Below are 17411 nucleotides of genomic sequence, written 5' to 3'. Positions count from 1 at the left end.
AGAAAAACAGCTTGATAAACTTGAGAAAATGGTTAATTGGTTATGGGATCCCAGCGGGCCTCTCTAAAAGGGAACAATAGTTGGGGTGTTGCTGGGGATTCCCAGAAAAAAACCAACTAACCAACCATCAAACAAAGAAACAATGGAAATAAAGACGCAGACACAGAGAATGGACTTGAGGACACGGGGGAAGGGGAAGGGTAGGTAAGCTGGAACGAAGTGAGAGAGTGGCATGGACTTATATACACTACCAAATGTAAAATAGATAGCTAGTGGGAAGCAGCCGCATAGCACAGGGAGATCAGCTCCGTGCTTTGTGACCACCTAGAGGGGTGGGATAGGGAGGGTGGGAGGGAGACGCAAGAGAGAGGGGATATGGGGATATATGTATATGTATAGCTGATTCACTTTGTGAATTCACTTTGTGAATAAAGCAGAAACTAACACACCATCATAAAGCAATTATACTCCAATAAAGATGTTAAAAAAAAAAAAAAAAGAAACAATGGAGAGAGACTGGAAACAGTGGTTGTGGCCTGGATCCTTTACCCCAGTGATGGTGGCAGTCCACAGTGAGACCCTGCCCCCAATCAACAGAAAATTAAGGCAGAAAAAGCTATCTTTGGGACTTCCCTGGTGGCACAGTGGTTAAGAACCCGCCGGCCAATGCAGGGGACACGGATTTGAGCCCTGGTCCGGGAAGATCCTACATGCCACGGAGCAACTAAGCGCGTGCGCCACAGCTACTGAGCCTGCGCTCTAGAGCCCATGAGTCACAACTACTGAAGCCCACGTGCCTAGAACCCGTGCTCCGCAACAAGAGGAGCCACCACAATGAGAAGCCCACGCACCTCAACGAAGAGTAGCCCCCGCTCGCCGTCATTAGAGAAAGCCCACACGCAGCAACAGAGACCCAACGCAGCCAAAAATAAATAAATAAATAAATTAATTAATTATTAAAGCTATCTTTGGAGAGGTATAGCAGTGACAGTTGTGTTAAGCCGTCAGTGGACGAGACCAAAAGATTGAAAAGGCTCTAATGCAGGCAATCTGGGTGGGGCCCCAGGAAGATAGGACTGTAAACAGGTAGGGGAAACCTCATTCCATCTCCTTCTCTTGGTCAGGACAAAGCTCTTCTTGGGATGCAGCGGGGCAGTTAGTGGACAAAGAGCCAGAAAGTGGCAGAGTCTACCCAGGGAGGGGCGGTGGGCAGGGCCCCTGGCTGAGGAGGTGTCCCTCATCCAACCACAGCCAGAGTCACCCAGGTGTGCAGCCCTTTATGGCACCTTGCCCTGATCCAAGCCTGCCAGGCCTTCCTCCCAGACCTGGTCCCTGATTTGGTCTGCCCATGAGGTAAGGCCAGGCAGGGACAAAGTGCCCAGTCAGTGACCTGTGTGCCAGCTGGGGTAGTCCTGGCCTTTGAGATCTAAATAGAATCTCCTCCCACTCCCATCCCACAGGAAGTGGGGCCTGTAGCATCCCCCTCACTGTTTCCAGGGTTCAAGAAGGCTTGTTTTCCAGTCCCCCTGACCAGAGTCCTGCACCACTGACCTCTCAAGCTCCTTCCTCTCACTTTTCCATCCTTTCTCTTCCCTATGCTATGCACCCATCCTAGACTCAGAGTCAGTCTCTTATCTATCATTTCTCCTCACACAAGACATAGGTTGGGGACAATAAAGGAGTATACCTGGCAGGAAAACAAACTATTTAAAATGGAATATTACAGATCCTGGGCTTAAAAGTTCTTTGGTATCAAAATCCCAATGATGTTTCTTGCAGAAATGGAAAAATCCATCCTAAAATTCATATGAAATATCAAGAGGCCCCAAATAGCCAAAACGATCTTGAAAAAGAAGAACAAAGTTGGAGGCCTCACACTTTCTGATACCAAAACTTACTGTAAAGCTACAGTAATCAAAACAGCATGCTACTAGCATAATGACAAACATATAGACCAAAGAAATAGAAGAAAGAACTCAGAAATAAACCCTCTTGTTTATAGTAAAATGATCTTCAACAAGTGTGCCAAGACCAATCAATAGGGAAAGGACCGTGTTTTCAACATTTGGGGCTGGGAAAACTAGATGTCCACATGCAAACGAAAGGTTGGACCCTTACCTACCACCATATACAAAAACTAACTCAAAATGGATCAAAGACCTAAACATAAGAGCAAAAACTACAAAACTCTTAGAATGAAACAGGGGGTAAGCTCCATGACATTGGATTTGGTAATGATTTCTTGGATATGACAGGCAACAAAATTAAAAATAGACAAGTTGGATGACATCAAAATTAAAGACTTCTGTGCATTAAAGGGAACAATCAACAGAATGAAAAAGCAACCCACAGAATGGAAGAAAATATTTAGAAATCATAGATCTGATACGGGGTTAATAACCAAAGAATATAAGTAACTCCTACAACTCAGCAACAGAAAAACAAACATCTGATTAAAAAATGCGCAAAGGTGGGACTTCCCTGGTGGCACAGTGGTTAAGAATCCACCTCCCAATGTAGGGGACATGGGTTTGATCCCTGGTCCAGGAAGATCCCACGTGCCACGGAGCAACTAAGCCCATGCACCACAACTACTGAGCCTGCGCTCTAGAGCCCGCGAGCCACAACTACTGAGCCCACATGCAACAACTACTGAAACCTACGCACCACAACTACTGAAGCCCTCGCGCCTAGAGCCTGTGCTCCACAACAAGAGAAGCCACCACAATGAGAAGCCCAAGCACCGCAACAAAGAGTATCCCTGCACTCACCACAACTAAAGAAAGCCCACGAGCAGCAACGAAGACCCAACATAGCCAAAAATAAATTAATTAATTAATTTTTTAAAAACAGGACTCAACCACAAAAAAAAAGGGGGGGGGCAAACGACTTGAATAGACATTTCTCCAAAGATAGTATGTAAAAGGCCAGTAAGCACATTAAAAAGTTGATCAACATCTCTAATCATTCGGAAAATGCAAATTAATACCACTTAACACACATTAGGATGGCTACTATTAAAAAAAGAAGGAAAAAAAATATGGGTGAGGATGTAGAGAAATTGGAACTCTTTTTTTTCTTCTTTTGGGTGCACCACGTGGCTTGCAGGATCTTAGCTCCCGACCAGGGATGAACCTGGGCCACAGCAGTGAAAGCGCCGAGTCCTAACCACTGGACTGCCAGGGAATTCCCAGAACTCTTTTTTGTTTATTGAGGTATTAGTTGATGTACAGTATTATGTAAGTTTCAGGTGTACAACAGTGATTCATAATTTTTAAAGGTTATATTCCATTTATAGTTATTTCAAAATATTGGCCATAGTCTTGTAGCTTATTTATTTTATACATAGTAGTTTGTGCCTCTTAATTCTCTACCCCTATCTTGCCCCCCACTTCCCATTGGTAAGCACTAGATTATTCTCTATATCTGTGAGTCTGTTTCTTTTTGTTATATTCACTAGTTTTATTTTTTAGATTACACATATAAATGATATCATATAGTATTTGTCTTTCTCTGTCTGACTTATTTCACTTAGCGTAATACCCTATAGGTCCACCCATGTTGTTGCAAATGGCAAATTCTCATTCTTCTTTATGGCTGAGTAATATTCCATCGTATATATATACTACATCTTCTTTATCCATTCATCTGTTGATGGACACCTGGGTTGCTTCCATATCTTGGCAATTGTAAATAGTGCTGCCATGAACATTGGGGTGCATGTACTTTTTCAAATTAGTGTTTTCATTTTTTAGAATATATACCTAGGAATGGAATTGCTGGGTCATACGGTAGTTCTGTTTTTAGTTTTTCGAGAAACCTTCATACTGTTTTCCACAGTGACTATACCAATTTACAGTCCCACCAACAGCATATGAGGATTCTCTTTTCTCCACATACTGATATGGAGATAGCCATTCTAACAGGTGTGAGGTGATATCTCATTGTGGTTTTAATTTGCGTTTCTCTGATGAGTAACGATGCTGAACATCTTTTCATGTGCCTGTTGGCCATCTGTATGTCTTCTTTGGAAAAATGTCTATTCAGATCTTCCACCCATTTTTCAATCGGGTTGTTTTTTCTTTTTATGTTGAGTTGTATGAGCTGTTTATATATTTTTGATATTAACCCTTATCAGTCATATCATTTGCAAATATTTTCTCCCATTCTATAGGTTGTCTTTTCAGAAATTGGAACTTTTATGCCCTGTTGGTGAGAATGTAAAATGGTACAGGCACTGTAGAAAATAGCATGGAAGTTCCTCAAAAATTAAAAATAGAATTACCATATGACCCAGCAATTCTGCTTCTAGATGGATACCTAAAAGAATTGAAAGCAGGGTTTGAAAGAGATATTTATATACCCATGTTCATGGCAGCATTAATCACAACAGCCAAAAGATGGAAGCAACCCAGATGTCTACTAATGGGTGAGTGGATAAACAAAATGTGGTTATACATACAATGGAATGTTATTCAGCCTTAAAAAGAAAGAAAATTCTGACACATGCTACAACATGGATTAACCTTGAGGACATTATGCTAAGTGAAATAAGCCAAACATAATACAGTATGTTTCCACTTATATGGAGTACCTAGAGTAGTCAAATTCATAGACAGGAAATAGAATGGTAGTTGCGGGGGGCTGGGGGAATGGAAAGTTATTGTTTAATGGGTACAGAGTTTCGGTTTGGGAAGATGAAAAGAATTCTGGAGATGGATGGTGGTGATGGTTACAAAACAAGGAGGATGTACACCTAGAAATGGTTAAGATGGTAAATTTTATGTTATGTGTATTTTACCACAATTTTTTTAAAAAGTCCCTTCCCACTGCCACTCTGTCCCTGCCACTGGGAATTTCTCACTAGACACATACCTCCCAGGCTGAGGCTCCTGCTATTTTGTTCTGGCCCCTTTTCACTTTTCTGACCTCCTCCCCGTCTTCTCCTCTCTTTTGGGGGTCCCTTTCTCCAAGTTCTTGTCAATGACCCCTGTAAAGCTGTTTAGTTCCTCATGTGTTTAACCATGCCCTGGCACTTCCCCTTCCTCAACCAAAGTGGCTGATCCAGATACTTTCCAAAACAAAAACTGTCCTCACCCTGCTAAATGCATTGAAAACGTGGCATGTGGTGTATACAGTGGCCTCCTGAGAAACTGAGTCGTCCAAGTCCACAGCTGAGACTCCATCTTCTCTCCACCAGCTGCCAGGACGTGGGTAGACCTGGGGGCCCCAGGAGTGAATTTGTCAGAGTAAAAGCTGCTCTGGGCAGCCTCTTGGCAGCATGCTAACAGCCCCTGCTGGCAACGTTCCATCTGTCTGAGCATCACAGATCAAGCCTCAGAAGTGCAGGGCCTGAGGAGAAAGCAGAGAACGATGATGGCAAAGAGGGATCCCCAAACCCAGGCCAGGTGAACTCAGTGCAGGATGCAGAGGTGCTTGGGGACCACAGTTGCAGGGGTGACAGGAGGTGATGGAGGACTGGACATCGAGAAAGTCTACACCTGCGTGTGTGTGTGTGTGTGTGTGTGTGTGTGTGAGCCCATGTGTGTAGACATCCCTGGAGAGGTCGTGGGGGTGGCGAAGATTAAAGGAAAGACCGGGAGCTCTCCCAATGGGTGAATATGACAAAATCCTGCAGGGAAACAGACAATGCATTTCCAGGCATAGATCTCCAAAGCAGAGGCAGGAGAGGGCCCCTGAGAAGTCTTCAGAACAAAAACCGCCACTTGATAAGTGCTTACCAAGTGCCAGGCGCTAAACACTGATAGTAGCTTCAGTTACTCCTGCTACATGCCAGGCAGGCCCTGTTCTAAGCCAGCTGTCTAATAAACATACAGTGCCAGCCACATATATAATTTAAAATATTCTAGTAGCTGCATTTTATTTTATTTACTGTCTAAGAAGTACAAACAGGGGACTTCCCTGGTGGCGCTGGATAAGACTCCACGCTCCCAATGCAGGAGGGCCCGGGTTCGATCCCTGGTCAGGGAACTAGATCCCACGTGCATGCTGCAACTAAGAGTTCACATGCCGCAACTAAGGAGCCAGCGAGCCGCAACTAAGGAGCCTGCCTGCTGCAACTAAGACCTGATGCAACCAAAAATAAATAAATAAATAAATAAATAAATAAGAAATATAAACAGAAGTTAGTAATATGTATACCTAATGTACACATGGGTGATACCCAGGGGAAAATTAGTAACTGCTCTGTATTTTAAAAAGTTTTTTTTTAAGTGAAATTAACTGTAAAATATATTCTATTTAATCTAAAAGATGCAAAATATTATCAGTGAGATGTTTCACAATCTCTTTTCTTATTAAGTCTTCAAAATCCGACGTGAATTTACACTTACGGCACATCACAGTTTGAAGGAGCCACATTTCAAGTGCTCAACGGGTGCAGGTGGCTGATGGCTACTCTACTAGACAGAGTAGTTTAGATATATTAATTCTCAATATATGTACTTTAGATACATTAATGCACTTAGTCCCCATCATCATGCTTTTGTAATCCTCACTTTACAGAGGGCAGAAGCACTTTGCCCAAGGCCACCCAGGAGGAAGGTGGCTGAGCCAGGACCTGAACCACCAAGTTCAGCAAGTGTGGGCTGGGGATCTGGTCTCCTAACCGCTGTGCTCTGCTGTCACCATTACGTGTCTCATCTCCCTTAGGACTTAAAGAAAAAGGCTGCCTGCTCTTATTCTCTCTGCTTTACAGAGTGGGAACTGAGGATAAGAGAGCCTAAACGGTCTTGCCCTGTAGGTGGTCCCAGTGGGATCTGAACCTACGTGGAGCGAAAACTTGGGAGACATCATCTCACACTGCAGTGCATTCCAGGGAAGGAAAGGGCGTGGCTACCTGCGTCCCACACTGAAGGTTAAATCCGCTTTGAAAAGTTCAAAGGAGGGACTTTCCTGGAAGTCCAGTGGTTAAGACTCTGCGCTTCTACTGCAGGGGGCACGGGTTTGAACCCTAGTCGAGGAAATACGATCCCACATGCTGTGCAGCACAGCTAAAAAAAAAAAAAAAAGTAATTCCTGAAGCTGTGCGTTTCTCATGACCAGCGATAACCTTCAGTGTGAAAATCTGAAAAGCCAAGAGCTTGTTTTATTGCCTTCTCTCTCTTTATAATTACACAGTATATTCGTTTGCTAGTGTTGCCATAACAAAGTACCAGAGATTGGGTGGCTTAAACAACAGAAATTTATTTTCTTATGGTTCTGGAGGCTAGAAGTCCAAGATCAAGGTGTTGGCAGGGTTGGCTCCTCCTGAGGCTTCTGGGTTTGCAGATGGCCATTTCCTCCCTGGGCTTCCCTCTATGAGCATCTGTGTCCTAATCTCCTCTTCTTATAAGGACACCAGTCATATTGGATTAGGGCTCACCCTAATTACCTTATTTTCACTTAATTACCTCTTTAAAAGCCCTGTCTCCAAATACAGACACATTCTGAGGTACGGGGGGTTAGGACTTCAACATACAGATTTGAGGGACACGATTCAGCCCATAACACATGTGTTATATTTCTGTGATTACCAAAGCAACATATGTTCACCATAGAACATTTCCAGAGATGAAGACACTAAGGTAATAATCTCTGCAAAAATCATTCTTTTTCGTAGTTTTTTGTGAAGTATATAAAGTGAAAGTGAAAGCCTACCCCTTTGTCTCCACTTCTACCCCCTCCTCCCCAAAGAGCATGACTGTAATAATGAGGGGCACATCTCACACCTTTTCTGGGCTTGTACAAGCTGCTGCCAGGAATGGCCTTATCCGAGCATCCCTACCTGGTCATGCCATGTTCTACATGGTCACCTGTTTCTGGAGAAAACATCCCTTGTGCTGGGGGGTGCTGTGGATTAAATCTTTGTGCACATTCACAATGATTCTAGAATTGTACTGTAGGAGGGTATACAAACTGTTCATCATTAGAGCTTAGATTTAGAAGGAAATTGTAAAAAGAAGGCATATAAGGATAAGGGAGACCTGTCGGAATAGCTTCCGTAAGGCACTGAAATGTTTTGTTTTTAAGGGTGTGACTGGGATTTTTTTTTTAATTTTTATTGGAGTATAGTTGATTTACAATGTTGTGTTAGTTTCTGGCACTGAAATGTTGACTGTGCTTGACCTTAGGTAAAGGGAGCAGTACGTTATTTTTCCTTACTCCTTCCTACTTAGCTGGATTTTCTACATTTTCTTAAATGAGTTTATATTACTTTTTATAATGGAGGAAATAAATGTAATAGGATACTGCCAGGGAGAACAATGAAAAGGAGCTTTTAGTTCTCTTCAGAGCAAGGAGATGAAAGAAAGAGCAGGCCTGCTGCTAGATGCTGGGGGCGGAATGCTGGAAGGTGGGAACCCATCAGGCGATGGGGCCTTTGCCTTTCAGACCTGGAGGAGAAGTGTGTGTGTGAGTGAGTACCGTCGGGAGGAACTAGCTCTTAGCTAGCCCAAGGTGGGTTAGAGAGTTTGTAAATGAGCTCCTGGCTCCTTGAAATAATGTTCTTTGGCCTGGAGTAATTATATCCCTGCCCCTGGGAAATGGGACTCTGAGTCACTGCCTGTGGTTTTTGAGATATTACAACAGAAAATGAGCTGGAAGGTTGGAGAGGGTCAAAAGGCCATTCCCGATTTTAAAAGGAAAGAAAGTGGAGACTTCAAACATTGAGTTAAGACTCCGAGCTTCCACTGCAGGGGGTGCATGCTGCGAGGTGCGGCCAAAAAAAAAGCCTCTGTCCTGTTCAACATTTTTAATCAATTGCTAGGGATTGGGGTACAGCAGAAAACCAAGAAATACACACCCCTGCCCTCATGGAGTTTATAAACTGGTATAATCTATTCGTTTATTAAGGAAAATTTGTTTTTGTTTTCAGGAAATACAACCACTTCTTTGACCTCATTGAGAGAGGTATATGTAGCTCATGTAACTGTGCATTCGTGGTTTACAGGACTTTGCTGCCCAACAGGTGAGACAGGTCGCAAACCTCTGCACCCAGGTAGAGCCTGGCAATGCCCTAGAGCAGTGTGACTGGGCAGCAGGTCCATGCAGGTGAGACACAAGTCACTCCCCCGGGCGCAGCCCCGAGCTGAGGCCACTCTTTCACTCACTGCAGGAGACGCCACTGCCTGTCCACCCAGCAGCCATTTCTCACCCCTTCCTTTCTAAAAATGCCACCATCCTCCTGCCTCTGGTTTCCACCTCTCTTCCCTGTATCCGTATGCCTCAGTGAACGTTGCCCCCACCCCAGGAGTGACCCCATTGGCCTAAAGGGAATCCTATGCCCCTTGAGGTGATTGGTTCAGGAAAGAACATGTGACCCAATCTGACCAATGTCCTGAGGGGAAGTCCAGGGAAAGGGGAAGGGTGACTTCTGGGAAGTTTTCTCCCTCCTAGGAGAAAGGCACAGTGTACCGGTTAGGAATGTGTTCATCAGCGAGTAAGAGAACACACCCCCCTCCGCCCACACCCTGACAAATAATAGTTTAAGAGTGAAGATATTTAATGAGCTGTGTACAAAGTCTGGAGGTAGGTGGTTCCTGGTGTCGGTTTGGTGGCTCCAATAATATTAGGATCAACATCTCTGTGACTGTCTTTGTCTTTCATTTATGGTGTCAAGAAGGCTGCCACTCCAGCCATTGTGTCCATGTTAAGGCAGGAAGAAAGGGGCTATCCAGTGACACCTGTGCCAGAAATTCCCTCGTACTCTCCCACTTCCGTCTCATTGGGCAGGACTGTGTCCCGTGGCTGCTCCTTGCTGCAAAGCGAACTGGGAAAGTCAGTTTTTAGCTCTTCTTGTCCAAAGAAGAAACAGGATGGGAATTCCCTGGCGGTGCAGTGGTTAGGACTCGGTGCTTCCACTGCAGGGGGCCCGGGTTCGATCCCTGGTCAGGGAACTAAGATCCCGCAAGCTGCGCGGCGAGGCCAAAAAAACAAACAAAAACAAAGAAGAAACAGGAAAGGGAGAAGGGGGTTGGGAAGTGGAACTGGCTTAGCCACAAACAGAAAGTGACAAACCTAATTTCTGAACATCTCAATGTCTAGAACTGCTGCTGCCATCTTGGTTCTAGCCTGAGCAGGAAGCAAGCACTAAAAAGGCCAGAGCGGAGAGATGGAAAAAACCCTGCGTCCAAGGTCAACAACCCAAATGGAAAGTGAGCAAAGTAGGTGAAGACAAAGTTAACAGAAAAGGAAAAACAAGTAAGTAGCCCTTAAGCATAGGAAAAAATGCTCAACTTCACTCATAGTAAGAGCGATTAAAATTGAAATAACACTGTTACACCACTTTTCACCTATCAGATTGGCAAAAATCCAAATGTTTGACAATACATTCTGTTGGTAGGGCTGTGAGGAAGCAGGGACTCTCATGCATGAAGGGCAAAATGGCACAATCTCCTATGTCAGGGAAGGAGTGAACAAAGGAACACGTGAACTGAGGTCTTTATGTCCTCACTGAGATGCTGTATCAGCTTACCTGGAAACCACCCTCTCGTGGGACTTCCTATTAAATGACACAATAAATGTCCTCACTGATTGAACCAGCTTGAGTAGGGTTTCTGTTACCTAGAGCCAAAAATACCCCAAATGATGCCCTGCCCCCCACCCTGAGCCCAGGAGCAAAGTTGTTCTGTCCAGAAGCCAGATCACAGAGTCTAATTGGGTCATTCAGGGACTAGCCAAATCCAAACAGGTACAGGTCCAAATGCTGAGGTCATCAATGACAGCAAAATCCCTCCCAGAGAAAGGGCCACAAGCTGTTCCAAAAGCGGTGGGTGGGCAACTGTCTAGGGTAATATACAATCCTTATAGTCATGAGAAGGGGCTGCATCCTGAGTGGTTAAAAGGCCTGGTGGAATCCAATGTAGAGATGATCCTAAAAAGTTGGAACTTGGGGTGATAAGATGACTGCCTTGGGCTTTCTTGACCTGATGTCTTCAGCTATTTGGTTCATTTGATTGTCTTTATTTGAATTTCTTATTCACTGGGCAACTTTCTAGTTCCTGAAGATTTCCAAACTGTGTGGCAATTCTGTACCCTACTAAAATGAATCAATTAGCATTCTCTTTGTCTTTTGAAAAATTACTAGTGAAGAATGGACAGACCCAGTGGAATCTCTCAATCCTCGCACCCAACATTCCTCACTAATGACCTTCCTGGTCTGAGATGTGGTTAAAACAGTTGACTCCTGCCCTCAAGCTACACCACTTCATGTATTGCATTTCATAACCCCTGACCTCTATACTGAACCCAATGACTGGAGCAAACTTCCAGGCTATTCACAGTCAGAGTGCATGGCTACCACCTGTAGTGTACTACAGCCCCATCCATGTATAGGCCTGCATCAGTCCTGCCCAAGTGTTCGCTGCCATGAGAGTGAGAATACCTGGCTTCTGGGATTGGGAGACTTCATGACTCTGGGGATCCAAAAAACTTGGTTGGCTCCCTTCTAAGACGGAGGCAGGACAAAGGCATAATCAGTAGAACCTCACCGAGGTTGTACTGGCAAGGGGTACTCTGATGCCCCCAGGTATAGCTTTGGGTCAGCTAGAGGCAGTAAGAGGTGTACATGTGGGCCAGGTATCCCTGGTAGTGGTTCATGTTTGACCATGTGGCAACCCAATGATAGGAGCAGGAGGGTGGGAAGGAGTGTGGGGTCTTTGGCAAGGGTGGAACAGTGAGAGGAGGTGCCAGGTAGGCCACCATGCCTTGGAGGCATAATGGTTGTATCTCCAAAGTTGTGTAGATGCTGGCCTCCTTCTTGACAACTATCCAGCCCCAGAAGGCCTCAGTCTTCGGGCCTGGCATTCTTCAAGACTCCTATCAGACCATATTTCCAGCAAGTGTCCTGCCATCAGCCTTCCACCCACTCTGATTACTGCTCTCAGCACATGTATGTTTAGTTTATACCCTGCTGTTAATTTGTGATTGTTTGCAAGTTGTGTCATGTGTGTATATCCTGTCTAAGGTGGATACAGCCCCTGAGATCAGGATCTGTCTTGTAGTTTTTTTTTTCAATCTCCATCCTCCTCCTCCACAAACACTACCACCAGCAATAACAATGAGCACCTAATACAGGGCATTACGTATTGTAGACAAAAATGCTTGTAAATAAGTTAATATCACCAGTGCTCAGAGGTGTGCCCCCATTGCAGACAAACACTATGCAGGTGAAAAGCTGAGTTTTCAAAGCTGAGAAATGTGTAGAGAAGAGCTCTTTACTCTCACAATTTATTTTATGGACGAGGTATCCACTTGCCCTGACAGGGCTGTGAGAATCACAAAAGAAGTGGAAGGCATGTTCCGTAACCTCACGGAACATATTAACCTGGGAAGACTCTTCATAGAACTGGAAAATACCGAAAACAACAATTTTCAGACATCCCATCCTCCTGCTTTAGCAGATAAACGTAAAAGAAATTAGAGTCAGAAAAATTTGCTTTGGCGTTGGAAAATCTGAAATAGCTTTTTCTAGAAGTCTTACTATGAGTTTCCTTGAGATATCAACCTAACTTATGTGATTTGTGTTCTCAGCTTTTCAGAAATGTATTTCCTTTTTTAAAACTTCCCTAAAGTAAAGTAAAGGTGTAAATATGTCGTAGTCCGGGAAGACCAAGGTGCTGGCTGTCTCCTGGCCACGAGGGGGCATGGTGTCCCTAGTTCTGAGCTCAGGAGCCGACTCTGGTGACCCCAGCTGTGCCCAGGCTCAGCCTAGCTGGGACTTCAAGCCCCTCCCTGTAGCCCAGGTCAGGGGCTCAATGGACACCAGACCTCTTCTCCTCTTTGGGCAGCTCCTGCAGCGGGTACGTCTGGGGTGCAGAAGGCGACGAGCAGTCAGGCTGGGAGGAGGTCATGTTTAAATTACAGACTGGGCAGGAGTGATGTGCTGGCAGCTTCACCCAGGAGCCAGAAGGGCGGTGGTGTCTGGGGCATGACCTTGGGTAGCTGGGGTGCTGGTTAGGGTGTTGGGCAGAGCCTGGCTGGCGAGGCTGAGAGAGCATGGGTGTGGCAACCACAACAGAGGTGGGGGCCACACGGGGCCTGTGAGATCCACTGTCCTGCCCGGCCAGCTCCTCTGAGCCCTGCCAGAATTAGGACTGTGTGGTGTGGCCCAGGCCAAGTCCACACTTTTCAGCAAGATCCTCTGTGGTCTGGCTTCAATCTGCCTTCCTCAACATTGCCTTCTCTAAAAGTAGCTCTTCTCCTGCCAAGCTGAATGACCTGCTCTTCCCCCAAATGACTTGCACTTTACTTCACTCACGTATTCATTCACTTATGCATACCATGCAATAAACATGTATTGAGGAACTTCCCTGGTGGTCCAGCAGGTAAGACTCCGCGCTCCCAGTGCAGGGGACCCGGGTTCCATCCCTGGTCAGGGAGCTAGATCCCGCATGCCGCAACTCAAAAAAAAAAAAGATCCCACGTGCTGCAACTAAGACCTGGCGCAGCCAAATAAATAAATAAATATTAAAAACAAAAACAGGGACTTCCCTCGTGGTCCAGTGGTAAAAAAATCTGCCTTCCAATGCAGGGGACGCGGGTTCAATCCCTGGTTGGGGAACTAAGATCCCACATGCCATGGGGCAACTAAGCCTGCACGACACAACTACAGAGCCCACGCACTCTGGAGCCCATGCGCCACAACTAGAGAGAGAAAGCCCACACGCCACAACTAGAGAGAAGCCCGAAAAGATCCTGCATGCCTCAACGAAGACCCTGTGTGCCACAACTAAGATCCGACGCAGCCAAAAACATAAAGAAAATAAATAAAATAATTTTTTTTAAAAAATGTAGGATCTTTACATGTATTACCTCATTTATTCCTATTTTTTTAAAAAAACAGGACTTCCCTGGTGGCTCAGTGGTTAAGAATCTGCCTGCCAACGCAGGGGACGTGGATTCGAGCCCTGGTCTGGGAAGATCCCACATGCCGCTGAGCAACTAAGCCCGTGTGCCACAGCTACTGAGCCTGTGCTGTATAGCCCGTGAGCCACAACTACTGAGCCCGCGTGCCACAACTACTGAAGCCCGCACGCCTAGAGCCCGTGCTCCACAACAAGAGAAGCTACCGCATTGAGAAGCCCGTGCACTGCAATGAAGAGTAGCCCCCGTTCGCACCTAGAGAAACCCCGCGCACAGCAACAAAGACCCAACGCAGCCAAAAATAAATAAATTTATTAAAACAAAAACAAAAAACAAAACGTACTGAGTGCCCGCAGTAGCCAGGCACCATGGAGATACAAGACAATGTGCCTTCACGGACAAGAATCTTATGCCTCCATATCTTTATTCATGCTTTTCTCCCCCTCACTCTCTGCCTGGCCAGATTTTACCATCCCTCAGTGACTTCCTCCAACCTCCCCAGCTCCAGGAAGTCCCTTCTGATTACTCCAAAGTGAGGGAAAGCACTTAGTCTGTCCCATTCACTGTTATATCCTGAATGCCTAATACTGTCCCTGGCATAAGTAGGGGCTCAGTAAATGTTTGTTGATTTGAATGAATCAGGTAATCTTGTTTGTCTCTGCCTTCACAGCCCAGATTGCCTAAAACTTTCACTTGGCAAGTCATCAAGTCCTGCCTGTGACATCTCTCCTACTGAACTGCTGTGTTTATTACCACACAATGCCTGGTGGCTGGGTTAGGCAGGACTCATAACTCACAAGGTATGGGAAGGAACTTATTGGCTCATTGAAACACACCACCAGCAGATGGGCAGGAAGGGTTGAGCCTGCCTTAGGGATGACAGGAATCTGAGATTATCATGTCAGGACACCCTGCTACTCATCATGGCTTCTCTCTTTGTGGTCTTCATCCCCTGTTTTTTGCAAACAGGCTTTCTGCATCCAGAAAATCGCTGTCATTGGTCCGGATTTATATCCTTCGAGCTCACCAATCCAAGAGGAACAGGATTTTCCTCTCCAGCTCCAATTTTGAAATCCTGGTAAAAGCTCTGATAGCCTTGTTTTTCTGGATCACACCCTTCTCCTGGACCAATCACTGTGACCAGGGGCAGTGATGTAGACTGATTGGCAGCCCTTACATGAATGGCTGAGTTGGACCAGAGAAAGAGCAGTTTATCCCCCAAAAGATGATTGAGAGAAACAGGCATGGCCCTTGGGAAGAGCTGGGACCACCACCTTGATGTGTATCTACAACAGTGGTGGTACCTATGTTTTCACGTATATTCCCTGTTATTGGGGGTAAGAAGCATTTACTCATAACAAGAACTTGAAAAATATTGGCTGATTTATAGGAAAAGGAGTTTAGTGTTTTGTCTTGTTTTTGGCTGAAATCCCTGGTGGATCTTCCCTGGTACTTTGCATGAGCCTACAACTGTCCGTCTTGTTGCCGCTGCTGTGGGTGGTGTCGTCTGTCCCAGGGTGTGGAACTAGAGAGAATCCTGGTAGCCATGTTATGACTTGAGCTGTCACTTCTGTTTTTCCTTCTGAGAAAACCTTCTAAGCCCAGCAGTGTGCGTAATACTGGCTTTTTGTCTCAAATGGGGAATGGCTCTAAGACTGGTTTTTCTATTTGTGTTTCTTTGTTTATTTTGATAGAAAGCAAAGACGGCAATTTTGTAAAATGGCACCTTCCTTGAAAGGTCTCAGGAATGGGGCCTTTTCAAAAGATGAGGCATGCCTCTCAGGAGAGCATCAGGATTTCAACAGCCCTATTGCATAATGTCATTGTACCTATTTCTTTGATGAGGAAACTGAGGCTCAGTGGTGGTAACATGCCAAGGTCACAGAGTTATGGGAAGTGGGGAGGAGGACAGAAAGACTTGTCTGGATGGAGAGCCATGCGCCAGAGGCTTTGCATATCTCAAATCATTTAATCGGCACTGCAGTCCTCTGAGATCAGAATAAGATGACAAGCTTGGAAATTTTTAAATACCTTGCCGAAGGTCATAGAGGCAAATAGGGCTGGGATTCATTGATTCCAAAGCCCATACTGTTTTCACTTCCTTATATTGTGTGACCTTGCACAGGTCACTTTATCTCCATGTGCCTCCATTTCATAATCTGTAGTATGTAGATGATAATAGTACATGCCTCGTGGGTTTGTTGTGAGGGTTAAATGAAATGTCTCTTGCACATAGTAAGTGGACCTATTGTTGTTGTTATTATATCATGAGACCTCCCTCCGGGTCACAAGTCAGGGCACTCCCTGTTGCAGAAGAACCAGATCCCATTGGAGCCCCTTCCTGGCCCTGGTGCTCCTGAGGCCCAGCTGCAGGTGCCTGAGAAAGTCTGCAACGGGAATAAAGGGAACAAAGCCTCCAGGTGCTGGCTGATGCTTTGTCTGGCTGCAGGCCCATTTCCTGCTCAATCAGGTTGCTCTTGGCTGGCTGAGCTCCTGGAGTTGACCACCGCTCCCCTCCACTGCCAGCTGAGGGCTGAGCACTGGGCCTAGTGATGCAGGACGAGGCCCAGCTGGGCTATGCCCTTCCTTTCTGGAGCCCAGCCCTGGGATCTCACTGGCTGAAGCTGGAAGCCTTGGGGCACTGGGCCCATCTTCCAGCTCTGCGGCCTCAGTGAACCCCCTCCCATCCTGCATTGGTGGGGTGGCCCTGGGGGGAGAAGCTGGGCCTCAGGGACCAGGATCAGAGACCTGGGCTTGAATGCCAGCCCCAGGAAGGGAGCAGTGGGGCCCCCTAGGCAAGTGGCCTTTCTCTCTGCCTCTCAGTTTTCATAGTATGTAGGTTTAGGAGGTTGGCTGGTTCCTGGATAAAGCCCTTGAAAGCCCTAAAAATTTCTTGGGGCCCCCAACATGGCACGTAAGAGATGGAACTTCCAACCCAATGCAGGCTGATCTTAGTTCAACACAAACTAGATCATGTCTCACTAGCCTCTCCTGAAAACCCACTGCAAGCCCTGGCCCGCTGCCCCGCCTGCCCTCTCCCCCTGCAGCTCCAAACCACCAGCTTCTCGAAGTTCCTTGAACAGGAATTTATTCCTGCCTCGGGGCTTTTGCACTAGCTGTCCTTTTGCACTGGAACACTTCGTGCTCCAGGTCTTCTTGTGGCTGTCCTTGTCACTCACGTCCTAGTTCTCAGGTGCCACCTCCTCCGGGAAGCCTTCTTTGGTCACCCCCTCATCTAGCCCCATCCCTCCTTAACAGCCTCATCCTGTTTCATTTCACTCAGAGCACTCACCTCTCTCTGAAGCTACCTTGTTTTTATTTGTCTCCCTTCCTATTGTCTGTCTCTCCGCGGGAATCTAAGCTCCATGAGGAAAGGGCCTTGCCTGCCTTTCCTTCTGCTGCCTCCGCAGCTCCAGTGCAATCTCTGGTGCTCAGGGGCTCTCTCAAGATGGCCCCTTCTGTAAGACCCACTTTAAAAATTTTTTTTTTTTAATTTTTGGCCACGCTGCGCGGCATACGGGATCTTAGTTCCCCAACCAGGGATCGAA

At 46.0% G+C, this 17411-nt stretch overlaps 1 protein-coding gene across 3 annotated transcripts in view; it reads left to right on the top strand.

The window, feature by feature from the left end:
* Positions 1 to 17411, top strand: part of SEMA4B (semaphorin 4B) — a 101626-nt gene that overhangs the window by 31549 nt on the left and 52666 nt on the right. For all 3 annotated transcript variants that reach the window (XM_061179932.1, XM_061179931.1, XM_061179933.1), the window contains one exon: positions 10045 to 10200. The gene's annotated coding sequence lies outside the window, so the exon portion shown is untranslated. The remainder of the gene's footprint in view (positions 1 to 10044; positions 10201 to 17411) is intronic.

Source organism: Eubalaena glacialis, chromosome 2 (assembly GCF_028564815.1).
Source record: "Eubalaena glacialis isolate mEubGla1 chromosome 2, mEubGla1.1.hap2.+ XY, whole genome shotgun sequence".
Lineage (NCBI taxonomy): Eukaryota > Metazoa > Chordata > Mammalia > Artiodactyla > Balaenidae > Eubalaena > Eubalaena glacialis.
This window is presented reverse-complemented; position numbering and strand designations above follow the sequence as displayed.